At 41.2% G+C, this 13,477-nt stretch overlaps 1 long non-coding RNA gene across 3 annotated transcripts; it reads right to left on the bottom strand.

The window, feature by feature from the left end:
• Positions 1–283: 283 nt before the first annotated feature.
• On the bottom strand, positions 284–13,409 carry LOC108521741 (uncharacterized). Of its 3 annotated transcripts, none has more exons than XR_001883268.1 (5): positions 13,249–13,409; positions 12,590–12,691; positions 6,921–6,988; positions 4,084–4,206; positions 284–1,909 (listed from the first exon to the last, which is right to left on the bottom strand). It is a non-coding gene; the product is annotated as an uncharacterized LOC108521741 (long non-coding RNA). The 3 variants fall into 3 exon arrangements; XR_001883266.1 differs by having other exon boundaries at positions 12,452–12,691; XR_001883267.1 differs by lacking the exon at positions 12,590–12,691 and having other exon boundaries at positions 13,249–13,403.
• Between the last annotated feature and the right edge of the window lie 68 nt (positions 13,410–13,477).

The raw sequence follows: 13,477 nt of genomic DNA on the forward strand, positions 1-13,477 counted from the left end.
CTCCTCCTGAAGGGGTCAATGTGAGAAAGAGGAGGCAGGCCACTTGAACAAACTGTCTGCCATATAGCCACACACAGTAAACAAATCTCATAGAAGCTTTTGAAACAAAAGCAACACTATGAAGAGATAAAACTTAGCTTTACTAATAAGTTAAATCAGAAAAGAAAAATACAGATCTAGAAGACACTATTTCCAAAACATGTATTCTATAAACTGAAATGGAAATGCAAGTGGCCAGCTTTATTTTATTCTTTCACCGGCCAAGCGGGAGTGATGTTTCATGCAGGGCCACTTCACCACCAAGGACTCTGACCGCTTCTCCGCCTCCAGGACCAGCACTGAGGCCAATTTCACCTTGATTCTGAATGTCTCCCACTTTGGTGCAGGGCCATTTCACCACAGAGGACTCCGACCACTTCTCCGCCTCCAGGAAGAGCACCGAGGCTGATATCACCTCCATTCTGGTCGCCTTCCACAGCAACTCACTGCTGGACCCAGACATCTTTGCTGAAGTCAGTTGACTGGACAGTACAGTGCAGGATCCGTGTGTGGCGCAGGGAAATGTACCAGTACCAGTAGGTGTGGGCCAGGTACAAGATGCACTGCATGGTGTCCCCAACCCGCTCCTGTACGCCTGGCAGGTGAACAAAACGCTCGACCTGAGCAGCATCTCCTTCCCCATCTACAACCATGGTGGACACCCCCTCTACCTGACCAGCTTCTTTAGAGGACACATCTTTGGGGACAGCCTAGGAATGGGCCAGTTACTACTGCGGGCCAAAACCATGCAGCTGCTGTACTGCCTGAACCCTGAGCACCCTGAGGACTATGTGCAGAGCAAGCAGTGGCTCACCCATTTCCTTGATCAATTTAGCAACATTAAGAACAGCCTGACCTTGAAGAAAATTGAGGTACCTGGTGGTTTGGGTTTACAGGCAGGCCAGGAGAAGGTGGGAGGGATGAGGAAGATTTGCACCCAGAACCCTAACAAAAGTACTGCATGACTACTTTATAGGGTCCTTGCCTCAAAGCTGGGTTTGCTCTGCTGTATTTGGTACTCAATCCAATTTTCTTAACACTGACAAATTCCAGAAATCATGAATCCTGGGTAACATTGTGGTCGATAACACAAATCCTGTGTCCACCAGATGGGCCGGTTCAGTACGGACACTAATCTTCACATTTAATTTTGGGGTTTGGTTTCTAATCCAATTACAGTACTTTGAAATTCTACTTTTAGTTAAAGTCTTTGCTGGCTTTGGGGAGCCTCCTAAAACTTGTTTGGAGCTCGCTGGGATTAAAAAACAAAAACAAACTTTTAGTAAAAGTTAACGGTATTAAGGTAACTAGCTCAGCATTTTTCAAGTTAGATACATATGAAGCACCCGGCTTAGCGTGAGGTACATGTCAGCTGTTCAGCTATAGCTGGATCAGCAACCCTATTAAGACTTATAAATAGAGGAGCAGTGGTGTTGGCAGTGTCAGGGCACGTCCCCACCAGGAGCAGCAGCCACAGCGTTCATCTGCCTGTGGAGGAAGAGGCAGCCTTGGCGGGTCAACTGGGTTGCTCCAAGTGACATAATGTCAGTGATTTTGATGGCTGAAGTGTTTTGCCTTGTGTACATACTAGAGTTTCTTGATGTCTTCATTTGTAGATGGACAGGTTCTTCTGTGTTGCTCCAAACGACGTAATTTCATTATTTTGGTAGCCAAAAAGCATTTCCCTTCAGTATACATACCAGAGTTTCCTGATCCCTTCATCTGTGGATGGACAGGTTCCTCCACGTGGTTGCTGATGACAGGGTTTCCTGAAGCTTTATGGCTGAAGAGTACACCATCATGTATCTAATATGGCAGTTTCTTTACCACTTCATCTGTGGATGGACAGGTTCATGTGATTCCTGCATTTCTGGAAGAAGCAAATACAGAACAGAGCTGGAAGATAAATGCCTAAATCAAATCATTGCAGATTCTCACTCAAGATGAGCTCATAATCCCAAATAATAAAACATATGATCAATGAGAGAGAAGAGAAAATGTGAGCAACCAGATTTGATCTATCTGAACAAGAATATAATAAGCGTAATTAAACAAATTAAGGACATAAAAGTATAAAGTAGAAATCAAGAAATAGATTTGCAATGGAACCAAACAGAACTTCTAGAAGTAAAATTACACACACAGAGAATCTAAGGCCTGTTGGTCATACTGAGCAGCAGACTGAATACAGCTGGAAAGAATTAATACACTTAAAGATAAAACCAAGGAAATTAACCAGGAGGCAGCACAGAGAGATAAAGCTGTTGTCTAAACATGTCTTTATTTTGTCCTGTTGAATTACTAATTTAGATAGCTAGAAAGAGACTTGTAAGTTTACTGTTGTCTTCCCTTGCACAGTTGATATATTATAGACTTTCTTTTACTGTAAAAAAAAAAAAAATAAAGACTTATAAATAAGCCTGGTGAAAGAGACACCTGCTGGAAAGAGCCTTTAAAGACCAGGCCCATCTCAAATGATATTTATGCAACTGAAACAGTAAAAGACACCAGCCTAATAAAATTTACAAAAGTTATAATATTTTTCTTTTCTTTTCTTTTTTTTTTTTTAAACAGAGTCTTGCTCTGTTGCTCAGGCTAGAGTGCAGTGGTGCAATCTCAGCTCACTGCAACCTCCACCTTCCAGGTTCAAGTGATTCTCACACCTCAGCCTCCCGAGTAGCTGGGATTACAGATGTGTACCAGCGCATCTGGTTTTTTGTATTTTTAGCAGAGACAGGGTTTCACCATGTTGGCCAGGCTGGTTTCAAACTCCTGACCTCAGGTGATCTGCCCACCTAGACCTCCCAAAGTGCTGGGATTATAGGAGTGAGCCACCACACCCAGCCAAAAGTTATAATTTCTACAGCTATTAATGAGAACAAGATATCACAGTTTTAGGTTGGGCACAGTGGCTCATGCCTGTAATTCCAGCACTTTGGCAGGCTCAGGCAGGTAGAGTGCTTGAGCCCAGGAGTTCGAGATCAGCTTGGGCAAACTGGTGAAATCCCATCTCTACTAAAAATACAAAAATTAGCCAGATGTGGTGGCACACACCTGTAGGTGTCTTGCTGTGTTTTCCAGGCTGGCCTCAAACTCCTTGGATCAAATGATCCTTCTGTCCCAGTCTCCCGAGTAGCTGGAAGTACATCCATGTGAATCCAGAAGGAAACTACTAGAGTTAATAAATTCAGCACAGCTTCAGGATACAAGATCAACACACAAAAATTAGTTGTTTTTCTGTACATGTGCAATGAACAATCTAAAAAGCAAATTAAGAAGGCAATTCCATTTAAATAGCGCTAAACAAATAAAATGCTTAGGAATAAATTTAACCAAGGAAGTGAAAGACCTGCATGCTGAATACTACCAAACATTGGTAAAAGAAACGTAAAAAGACCTAGGTAAATGGAAAGATCCTTAGTTCCTGGGTTAGCAGACTCAATATTGCGAAAATACCAGTCCTATTCAAAACAACCTACAGATTCAACACAATCCCATCAAAATTCTGAGAATCATTTCTCCCCCCAGAAATAGAGAAGCCAATCCCTAAATTCAAATGGAATTGCAAGGAGTCTCAGATGACCAAAATAATCTTGAAAAAGAAGAACAGAGTTGGAGGACTCAGTATCATTCAGCCATAAAAAGGAATGAAGTTCTGATACATGCTACAAGGATGAACCTTGAAAACATTATGCCTAGTGAAATGAGCCAGTCACAAAAAGACAAACATATAGTTCCACTTATATGAAATCTTTAGAATAGGAAAGTTCACAGAGACAAAGTAGATTAAAGGTCAACTGGCAATGCGGGGCTGGTGGTGATGGGGAGTTACTGCAGAAAGATAACAGAGTTCCTGTTTGGGGTGATGAAAAATACTTGGGAACAGACAGTTGTGATGGCTGCATGACAGTATGGATATAATTAATGCCACCAAATTATACATTTAAGAGTTGTTATAATAGCATATTTTATGTCATACATATTTTACCACAATAAAATATTTTCACAAAGTAAGAGATTTAAAAACTCATAAAAGCTTTTTACCTGAAGCATGATGTGACTGCAACCAGTCTGATGAGAACATACGCCAGGTGAAAACAAAGGGATCACTGTCATAGACGCTGTCTCAAATTCCAGTTGTCTGGAAAGCGATGTAAAGTGGACTGCCTGCCACAAAAATGTACTCAGGTAAATAACTTTTATTTCCAGTATTTGTGTGTGAGTTACAAACACTATTGAAATACTTTATGTTAGTAACAAAACAATATGTTAGAATTCAGTAAAAGATCAAAATACATGGATTGTGATTTTAGAAGAGAGAAAATAATGTAGATTTGCTTCTTCCCACAAATCTATGAGTTCCTCCTAAAGTTTCTTTCAGATTCAAAGTTTAAATAAAACTCCTGAAGATACAAAATCTGAATTTGCAAAAAAAGAAAAAACAAAAAGGAGCTCTTGGCTGGGCGCAGTGGCTCACGCCTGTAATCCCAGCACTTTGGGACGTCAGGGTGGGCAGATGACTTGAAGCCAGGAGTTCGAGACCAGCCTGGCCAGGATGGTGAAACCCCACCTCTACTGAAAATACAAAAATGAGTGGTAGCACATGTCTGTAATCCCAGCTACCCTGGAGGCTGAGGTGGGCGAACTGCTTGAACCTGGGAGGTGGAGGCTGCAGTGAGCCTAGATGATGCCTCTGCACTCCAACCTGAGTGACAGGGTGAGACTGTCTCAAATTTGAAAATAAAACAAAAGAGCTCTGCCTTACAGAATTCCAAATAAGATAAGTAGACAGAGCGATCGCATTTGAAAATACCATCATTTGATAACCACCATAGTTAGAATGGCAGGATCATACATTGTCCTTTTTGCTTGTCACAGGCAAGAAGTATCAACGGATGCTAAAATAAGAGGACAAAAAATACGATGAAAAGGAGTACATCTAATATAGTTTCAATGTATCTCTCCAAAACAAATATATTCATTACAAGGGACATATAGTAACTTCACAGAGGAAAAAGTTGGCATATATCACCCAATAGTAACCGAAGTCCCACCACCAGTAAATGGGACAAACAGACACCATATGCCTCCCGACATTGTGCTTGAGAAACACTTCTGTGGAATTCCTGCCAAAAGCACATAACCTGAATCCAACCATAAGGACACTCTGGATATACGTAAATTATAAAGGGCATTCTACAAAATAATTATTTACTCTTCAAAAATATCAAGGCCCTGGAAAGATAAAGACTGAAGAACCATTCAGTTTAAAAGAAACTGAAGACTGGCCAGGCGCAGTGGCTCATGTCTATAATCCCAGCACTTTGGGAGGCCAAGGCAGGCGGTGACAATACCTGAGTCAGAGTTTGGAGACCAGACCAGCCTGGCCAACATGGTGACATCTGCAGTCTCTACTAAAAAAAAAATTACTGGGCGCAGTGTCATGTGCGCTGTAATCCCAGCTACTGGGGGCTGAGCGGAGAATCACTTGACCTGGAAGGCATCGCAGTGAGCCGAGATCGTGCCATTGCACTCCAGCCTGAGCGACAGGGCAAGACTCCAACTCAAAAAAAAAAAAAAAAAAAAAAAAGAGACTGAAGAGAAATAACTAAATTCAATGAATGATCCTGAACCCCAAACAATTATTTTTCTTTTGCTATATAGGACATTAATGGGACAACTGATAAAATCTGTGCAAAGACAATAGAGTTGTATCCATGTTGACTTAAGAAATATACAAAGCATGTAGACATTAAAGACATCATGTCTGCAAGCCTACTCTCAAATAATTCATTTTAAAAAAGAAATCAGAAAAACAGCCAATGCATTTTTTTAAAAGAATACTGTGTGTATGTAGAGAATGATAAAGCAAATGTGACAAATATTAACATTTGGATGGAGTAATTTAGTAGGATACACAAGAATTATTTCTCCTATTTTTACAACTATGAGTCTGAAAAAACAGACATACAATAAATGTAAACAAAGGCAGTTAAGATAAACTATTAGTTTTCCCTAATAATACTGCTAGGATCATCTTCACTATAATCTCATCAGATCATCAAATTTCAAAGCTCGGGGAAAAAAAAGTATTGTCTCCCCAAAACCTCCCAATTTACAGATGAGGTTAGTAAGTCGAGATTACACCTAATTCAAGGCAAAGCCAAGACTATTACCTAGCTCTGACTCAGCTCAGCTACCTTTCAACTATTCCAAGCAGTCTTTTCATTCCTTTACATTCTTGTCTACGGTCTAAACACATGATACCAAAATACTTACCTCTATCTTCTCATATACTCTTATAAGTTAGTGTGACTAACCACTTTCAGACCATCTAAATTTTATGTTTAAAAGGCATTTAAGTATCATTGCTCCTAACAGTCCTTAATAACTAATATCAATACAAATGCAAAGATCAGAATACATGTCAAACACTGTAGCAAAAGCTGAACATACAAAATTAACGTACTCTACTGTTAGGTACATGAAGACAGACACCAATTTTATGTTATTCAATATTATAACCCCATCTCTTAGTAACAGTGCATGGCATACAGTAAGTACTCAAATAACTGTTGTATATTGCAAAATAAAAGACAATCCATAATACAGGAAAGAAATGTGTGTACGGATTACCATAATATCAGTAGTTTTGACAAAGTCTCATGAGACAACAGATAACGAAATTATTTTCTCTTGGTAAGATCTAGAAAGGCCTCAGAGATTTAATGATACCAAAGTTAAATCTTGAAGGACAAATAAAATGTCAACAGACATGGAGGTGGTGGGGTGGTAAGAGGAAGGTAGAAGAATTTAGATAAAAAAGCCCAAAAGCAACAAAATATTACACATTTCTACTGAATTTTTAAACACAGGCTTACCTATTGTTGCTGCAAGTTCTGGATCAAAGGTATCATCTGTGAACCTCAAGAGCAGGCTGAAAGAGATACTAAAAGGACAGGTTAGGAATTAGAATTTTTCTTTCTAATCATATGATAAGTGTGTTCATGATTATTATATCTCATCACAATTTATTAAATGCAAATAAAAATAACTGATGGAGGCCTGCTCCCAGGAATACTGCCTCAGAGCAGGCATACAGAGAAGAATTAAATTACTAGAAAGGCAATTTAAAAACTGCCAAGAGCAGCCAGGCGCGGTGGCTCACCCCGGTAATCCCAGCACTTTGGGAGGCCGAGGTGGGCGGATCACAAGGTCAGGTCAGGAGATCGAGACCATCCTGGCGAACACGGTGAAACCCCATCTCTACTAAACATACAAAAAAATTAGCCAGGCGTGGTGGCGGGCGCCTGTAGTCCCAGCTACTCGGGAGGCTGAGCCAGGAGAATGGCGTGGACCCGGGAGGTGGAGGCTGCAGTGAGCCGAGATCGTGCCACTGCTCTGCAGCCTAGACGACAGAGCAAGACTCTGTCTCAAAAAAAAAAAAAAAAAAAACTGCCAAGAGCAAAGTAGTTTACTATTAAATATATTCCCCATACTCTCCTATACAATCCCCCAAGTTCAAAAGGTGGGGTTTTTTTGTTGTTCTTTTTAACTGTTCTGATGTCCTGAGAAAATGATACTAGCAACATGTCATACTTTAATTGACATGGATGAAAAGGGAAAAATAAAGTTTCTTGGAATGAAACAAAGTAACTCAAAAAATCTGACGTGTAATCCACTTTAAATTCAAGCACAAACAGAAAGATATCAAAGCCTAGCATTCTGTAACATGCAGTATGGCTACTGCCTAAGTGGGAAGAAAAGACACAGTAAAAACGTAAAAAAGACATCACAGGACAGAGTAGGTATACTCAGGCAAACACCAAGTAGGGTTTATAAAAACAAGTAGGCAACTGGAAGCTATTGAAGGCTTTTAAAGAAAGTTATGACAAGAAGTACTCTTTGTTTTGAAAAGTTAATGCCAACAAAAAATGGAAGAACACTCAACAGAAGTCAACTGCCCATGGTTATGGCGGGAGAGAACAAAGGACTAAACTTAGGAAATGGTAAGAAACTAGAAAGGAACGATAAAAGCAAAAGACACCAGATTAGAAGGGTACTCTAAGATTTTCCATCTTCCAGAATTATTTTACTTACTATGAAGCAGAAGTGTCAATTAGAAGCTCCTCAAAAATAAAAGCTAACGTTAAAGCCCTAAATTTTAAAATCATTCAATCTTCCCTCCTTAACTTCTACAGTCTGTTCTGTTGATCTGTTTTTATTAATAATATCAAAGAAACAGTCATCAGATGTCTAAAATTATAGAAAAATCTTATGAATATTTCTAATATTCTAATTTCTAATTAGATTGTAATATTCATAAGGTTGTGATTACTGCTGCTACCGATATGTTTTGTCCACAGAGTATTTCGCAAAACATAATGGCTTCCTGGTAGTTTCCAAACCCAGTGTCATAATTATATTTGAAGGATTAACTCTACCTTACTTGGTTTTCTTGTGTTTACCATAAAACGAGCACCACAGAATCAAAGTATAACAGGAGAGTTAAATTCTAGAATTCTCTATTTAACATCTTAACTATATTTACTTACTTCAAACATAAGTTAGGTGACAGCACTAATAAGACTCTAAAATGAAACCTATAAAAATTTTCTTCTCTCCCAATACTCAGTTGCCCATAATTTAAAAATAGAAAAGATATGTGGTCACCACAGAAAAGATTACTACAAAAACGTAAGTTAACATAACGTTGTAGAATAGTTGTAATAATAATATAATAATAATAATACAAGTAATAATGATATTGGGTATTATTTATTGAACATATGACAATGTACAGACAAAAGCCAGAGGTTTTCTCTCATGGTTGCTAATCCTTACAACCACCATTGTCATTAACGGTACTTTGTCAGGAGAGGCAGGAAATTGGTGGTATGGTGTGAAGTAACAAATTTTAATACAGGCTCTGGGTACACATCAGATCTTAGCAAGGGGTACCCTGGTAGCCCAAAATGTATTTTAAATTCTATGTGTGCATTTTTCTAGGCAGAGTCCATTTCTCTATTTATTAGACTTTGAAAGGGGCAGAGAGTCCATTTCTCTATTAGATTTTGAAAAGAACTGGCAATCTCAAAATGATTAAGAAGCACCCTTTTTTTTTAAGAGACAGGGTCTCACTCTGTCACCCAGGCTGGAATGTGGTGGTACAATCTTAGCTCACTAATCCTCCCACCTTAGCCCCCCAAGTAACTGGCATGACAGGTTAGCATCACCATGGCTGGCTATTATTTTTTTAATTTTTCAGTTTTTTAGAGGCATGGCCTTGCTATGTTGCCCAAGCTGGTCTTGAACTCCTGGCCTCAAGTGATCCTCCTTCCTCAGCCTCCTGAGTAGCTAGGATTACAGAATGAGCCACCGCACCTGGTAGAAGCACCATTCTTACAGTATTGTATATTTACACCTTCATATTTCAAAGTTAAAGGGGTAAAATGCTTTCCATGCAGAGGTAGAGATGGAAGGAGTAACTACCACCATGGCACTTAGATAAGACCAAATTTAAAACAGAGTGTGATTATAACTAATCTGTATTTCTTTATCTACAAATGAAATTCACCAAAATGAATGGCAAGGCTAGGAGAATAGGAGGGACAGCAATTTACGTAATAGGCCTATCTAATCCTTTCCAGTTCTTGATACACTCTGCTACCTCTACCTCACTGGGTCTAGCCACAGAATTGGAGTCTTGGCCGGGCGCAGTGGCTCAAGCCTGTAATCCCAGCACTTTGGGAGGCCGAGACAGGCGGATCATGAGGTCAGGAGATCGAGACCATCCTGGCCTACACGGTGGAACCCTGTCTCTATTAAAAACTACAAAAAACTAGCCAGGCGAGATGGCGGGCGCCTGTAGTCCCAGCTACTCGGGAGGCTGAGGCAGGAGAATGGTGTAAACCCGCGAGGCGGAGCTTGCAGTGAGCCGAGATCGTGCCACTGCACTTCAGCCTGGGCGACACAGCGAGACTCCGTCTCAAAAAAAAAAAAAAAAAGAATTGGAGTCTTATACATTCAACACTAGATAGGGTTTGAGAGGTTTCTATTCCAAACCCCCCACTTTTGAAATGAAGGCCTAGAGCATTCAAGTATCACACACAAGGCCACACAAGTAGTAGCCCCAGTTTCATAATCCTGATCTCCTGATTACTACCATATACCCTTTGGACTCCAACGCCAAGAAATAAACTAGAAAGTAATCCACTACTTTGGCTTAAAGATATCCTTCATTGTACAATAATTCCCCAACAACATGAGCGGTATTTCACTTCCACTAGTTCCAGCTCTGTAAAGAAACAGAACAAACTTGGTAAAAACCACCCTTTAAGATCACATCCATGACAAATGTTTCTGTACTAACTCACTTTAAATATAGACTTCTATTTTAGTGGAGTCATTTATTCTTATCCAGAAAGGTGATTATGTGTTTAAAGTTCTTTTCCATAGCATATTACATAGGACAACAATGTATATCTAGCCAGACAAATAAGACAACTTTCTCACTAAATGCAGTCCTTTCACGGAAGAGGTAAAGTGTCAAAATTTTGCAGTGAGCAACTGATAATCCACCCCTACGCATTGAGGGAAAAGTTTAAAAAAGATCAGGCCTAAATACAATTTGTTTCTGGGGAGTGAACTAGAGAGACTGATAAACCCATTTAACAGAACTTATTCTAAAAAGGGACTCTCAGCTGAGTGCCATGGCTCATGCCTGTAATCCCAGCACTCTTGAGAGGCCAAGGCTGGAGGATGGCATGAGCCCATGAGTTTCAGAATAGCTTGGGCAACATAGGGAAATCCCATCTACAAAAAAAATTTTTAAAGTAGAGCCGGGTATGGTGGCTTATGCCTATGATCCCAGCATTTTGCAAGGATCCATTGAGGGCAGGAAGATCCGTTGAGCTCAGGAGTTCGAGATCAGCCTAGGCAACACAGCAAGAACTTGTCTCTATAAAAAAACCCTAGCCAGGCACGGTGATTTGCCCCTACAGTCCCAGCGACTCAGGAGGCTGAGGTGGCAGGATGGATTGAGCCCGGGAAGTCAAGGCTGCAGTGAGCCATGATCACACCACTGCACTCCAGCAGGTGACAGAACAAGAACCTAACTCACAAAAAAAAAGCGGTGGCACAGGGGGGACAGGGAACGAAACTCATTTATATACTCCAGTTAACTTTCCAGAAAATTTAACCACCCTAACTTGTCACCCATGCAATACATTTACATAAAGTGCTAACCAATTTCAACCCAATTTCATGTATTGGGTTGAACTACATGAAATGACAACCAACCATTCGTGACTTCAAAAATGCCAATTTCATATGTCTGAACTTAAATGAGAACCATATGTCAAGGAAAAAAGAGAGAAATGAAAAAGAAAGATCACAAGGTTACGAAATTCCTATTAAGGCAATTTTTATTACATTAACTTTTTAACCCTCAAATATGTACGTGCAATAACAGATGATCATGTAAATAATTTTATTCATCCCTTTTACACACACACACAGAAATCATACTGGTTTGCTTACCCATAGTGTTTCATTATTCTATTCCTTGGTATGTGCAAATCCCTCTGACTACAGTAGACAGAGTACATTAAGTGAGGAGTACTGGAAAAATGTATTGTCAAACTTTAAAAATACAAAAAATTTCAGAATCTATTACATAGTAAGCTTTAAAACCCTGAAGTAGCTAAAAAAGTAAGACTTTGTAATCTTATTTATTTATTTATACTTTAAGTTCTGGGATACATGTGCAGAACGTGCAGGTTACATAGGTATAAAACTTTGTAACTTTAAAAGTTACATGAGGAAAGCTTTCATTCTATTTTGTATGAGGATACCTCTATTTGTAAAATCTTACATGAATAACAAGTTATTTGAAAGATATGTATCAGCCAGGCGCGGTGGCTCACACCTGTAGTCCCAGCACTTTGGGAGGCTGAGGCGGGTGGATCACTTGAGGTCAGGAGTTCGAGACCAGCCTGGCCAACATGGTGAAACCCTGTCTCTACTAAAAACACAAAAATTAACTGGACGTGGTGACACACACCTGTAATCCCAGCTACTCAGGAGGCTGAGGAAGGAGAATCGCTTGAAACCGGGAGACAGAGGTTGCGATGAGCTGAGATCTCGCCACAGCACTCCAGCCTGGGCAACAGAGCAAGACTCAGTCTCAAAAAAAAAAAAAAAAAAAAAGATATGTGTATCAGAAGCTATAGCTAAAATATGAAACTGATTACAGCCCCTGGACTGTAAATGTGGTTTAAGGATCAGGACGGCCTTGAACATAACCTACTCATAATCAGACGGCAAGAATGACTTCACCTGGAGAACTCTGTTGCAAGACCTGGATGAAATCACAACCCTCTAGCAACATCCACCTAGATCCATGTCTTACCTTATACTCAACTCCACTGTCAATATTATTTTCGCCAAGAAAAAAATAAAAAATGAAAAGGCAACACTAATCTTTTGGAGATAGGATGTGGCAAAACCTATGGAGATAGGATGTGGCAAAATGAAAAATAACAATTACACTTTATTTTCAAAGGTGGTCCGACTGCTTCAGCTGTGGACCACTTACTGTAAAGCGAAAATTTCCAGCAGTCACAAGATCCAGGAGTTCTTCCACAGCCGACTAATAAAAAAGTAAAAGAAACGACATTAAGCTGCGCCGAAACAGGCCAGGAATGGGACCTAACGCCTCACGAAACTTCCCGAGGACATTATGTATTTAGAGAAGGCCCCACAGAAACCCTCAAGTGGGAAAGTTACGTCTTCTGGGTCTCGGGGTGACAGGCAGCCTGAACCCCGAGCTGCTCGAGGCGAGGCGCCCCCGGCCAGATTCGGGCCCAAACCAGCCCGCCACGCCCTGAGCTCCGCGCAGCAAACCGGCCGGCGGAGCGGCGGCCCTTGTAATGGTGTTTTCTGGGCACCACAGGAGGGGGAGCGACCCAGAGAACTTGGGCCTGACAGAGGCCGGGAACCAGGCAGGCGCGGGTGGGGAGAGAGGAGCAGAAGCCGCAGGAGAGCGCGGCCCAGAGGCCGAGGAGGGAGCGAGCGGGGCCCACCCCAGCCCCGCCGCCATCGTGGACGCTTGCAGCGGTTAAAGGTTCCCATCGCGGCCCAAGAGACAGCGGCCACGTAGGCAGAAAGAGCCCAGCCACCCTCATCATGGCCGTGCGCCCGCCTCACCTGTACTTGCCCACCCCACTCTCTCCGATGATGAGGCTCTTCAGGGTGCAACTCGCCCTCGTCCATGCTGACCCCGCTGCACTCCGAGCACAGCTGGCCACCTCAGTGAGCCTCTCAGCTATTCAGCAGCGGGAGCTGCCGCGCATGCGCGCGCTCCACGGCCGCGCACACCCAGAATTCCCCCGCCTCTTTCTGGAAGGCGTGTTCCTTATCTGTCTTAGCTGGTGCG

This window comes from Rhinopithecus bieti, unplaced genomic scaffold (genome assembly GCF_001698545.2).
Source record: "Rhinopithecus bieti isolate Rb0 unplaced genomic scaffold, ASM169854v2 scaffold_58095, whole genome shotgun sequence".
NCBI lineage: Eukaryota > Metazoa > Chordata > Mammalia > Primates > Cercopithecidae > Rhinopithecus > Rhinopithecus bieti.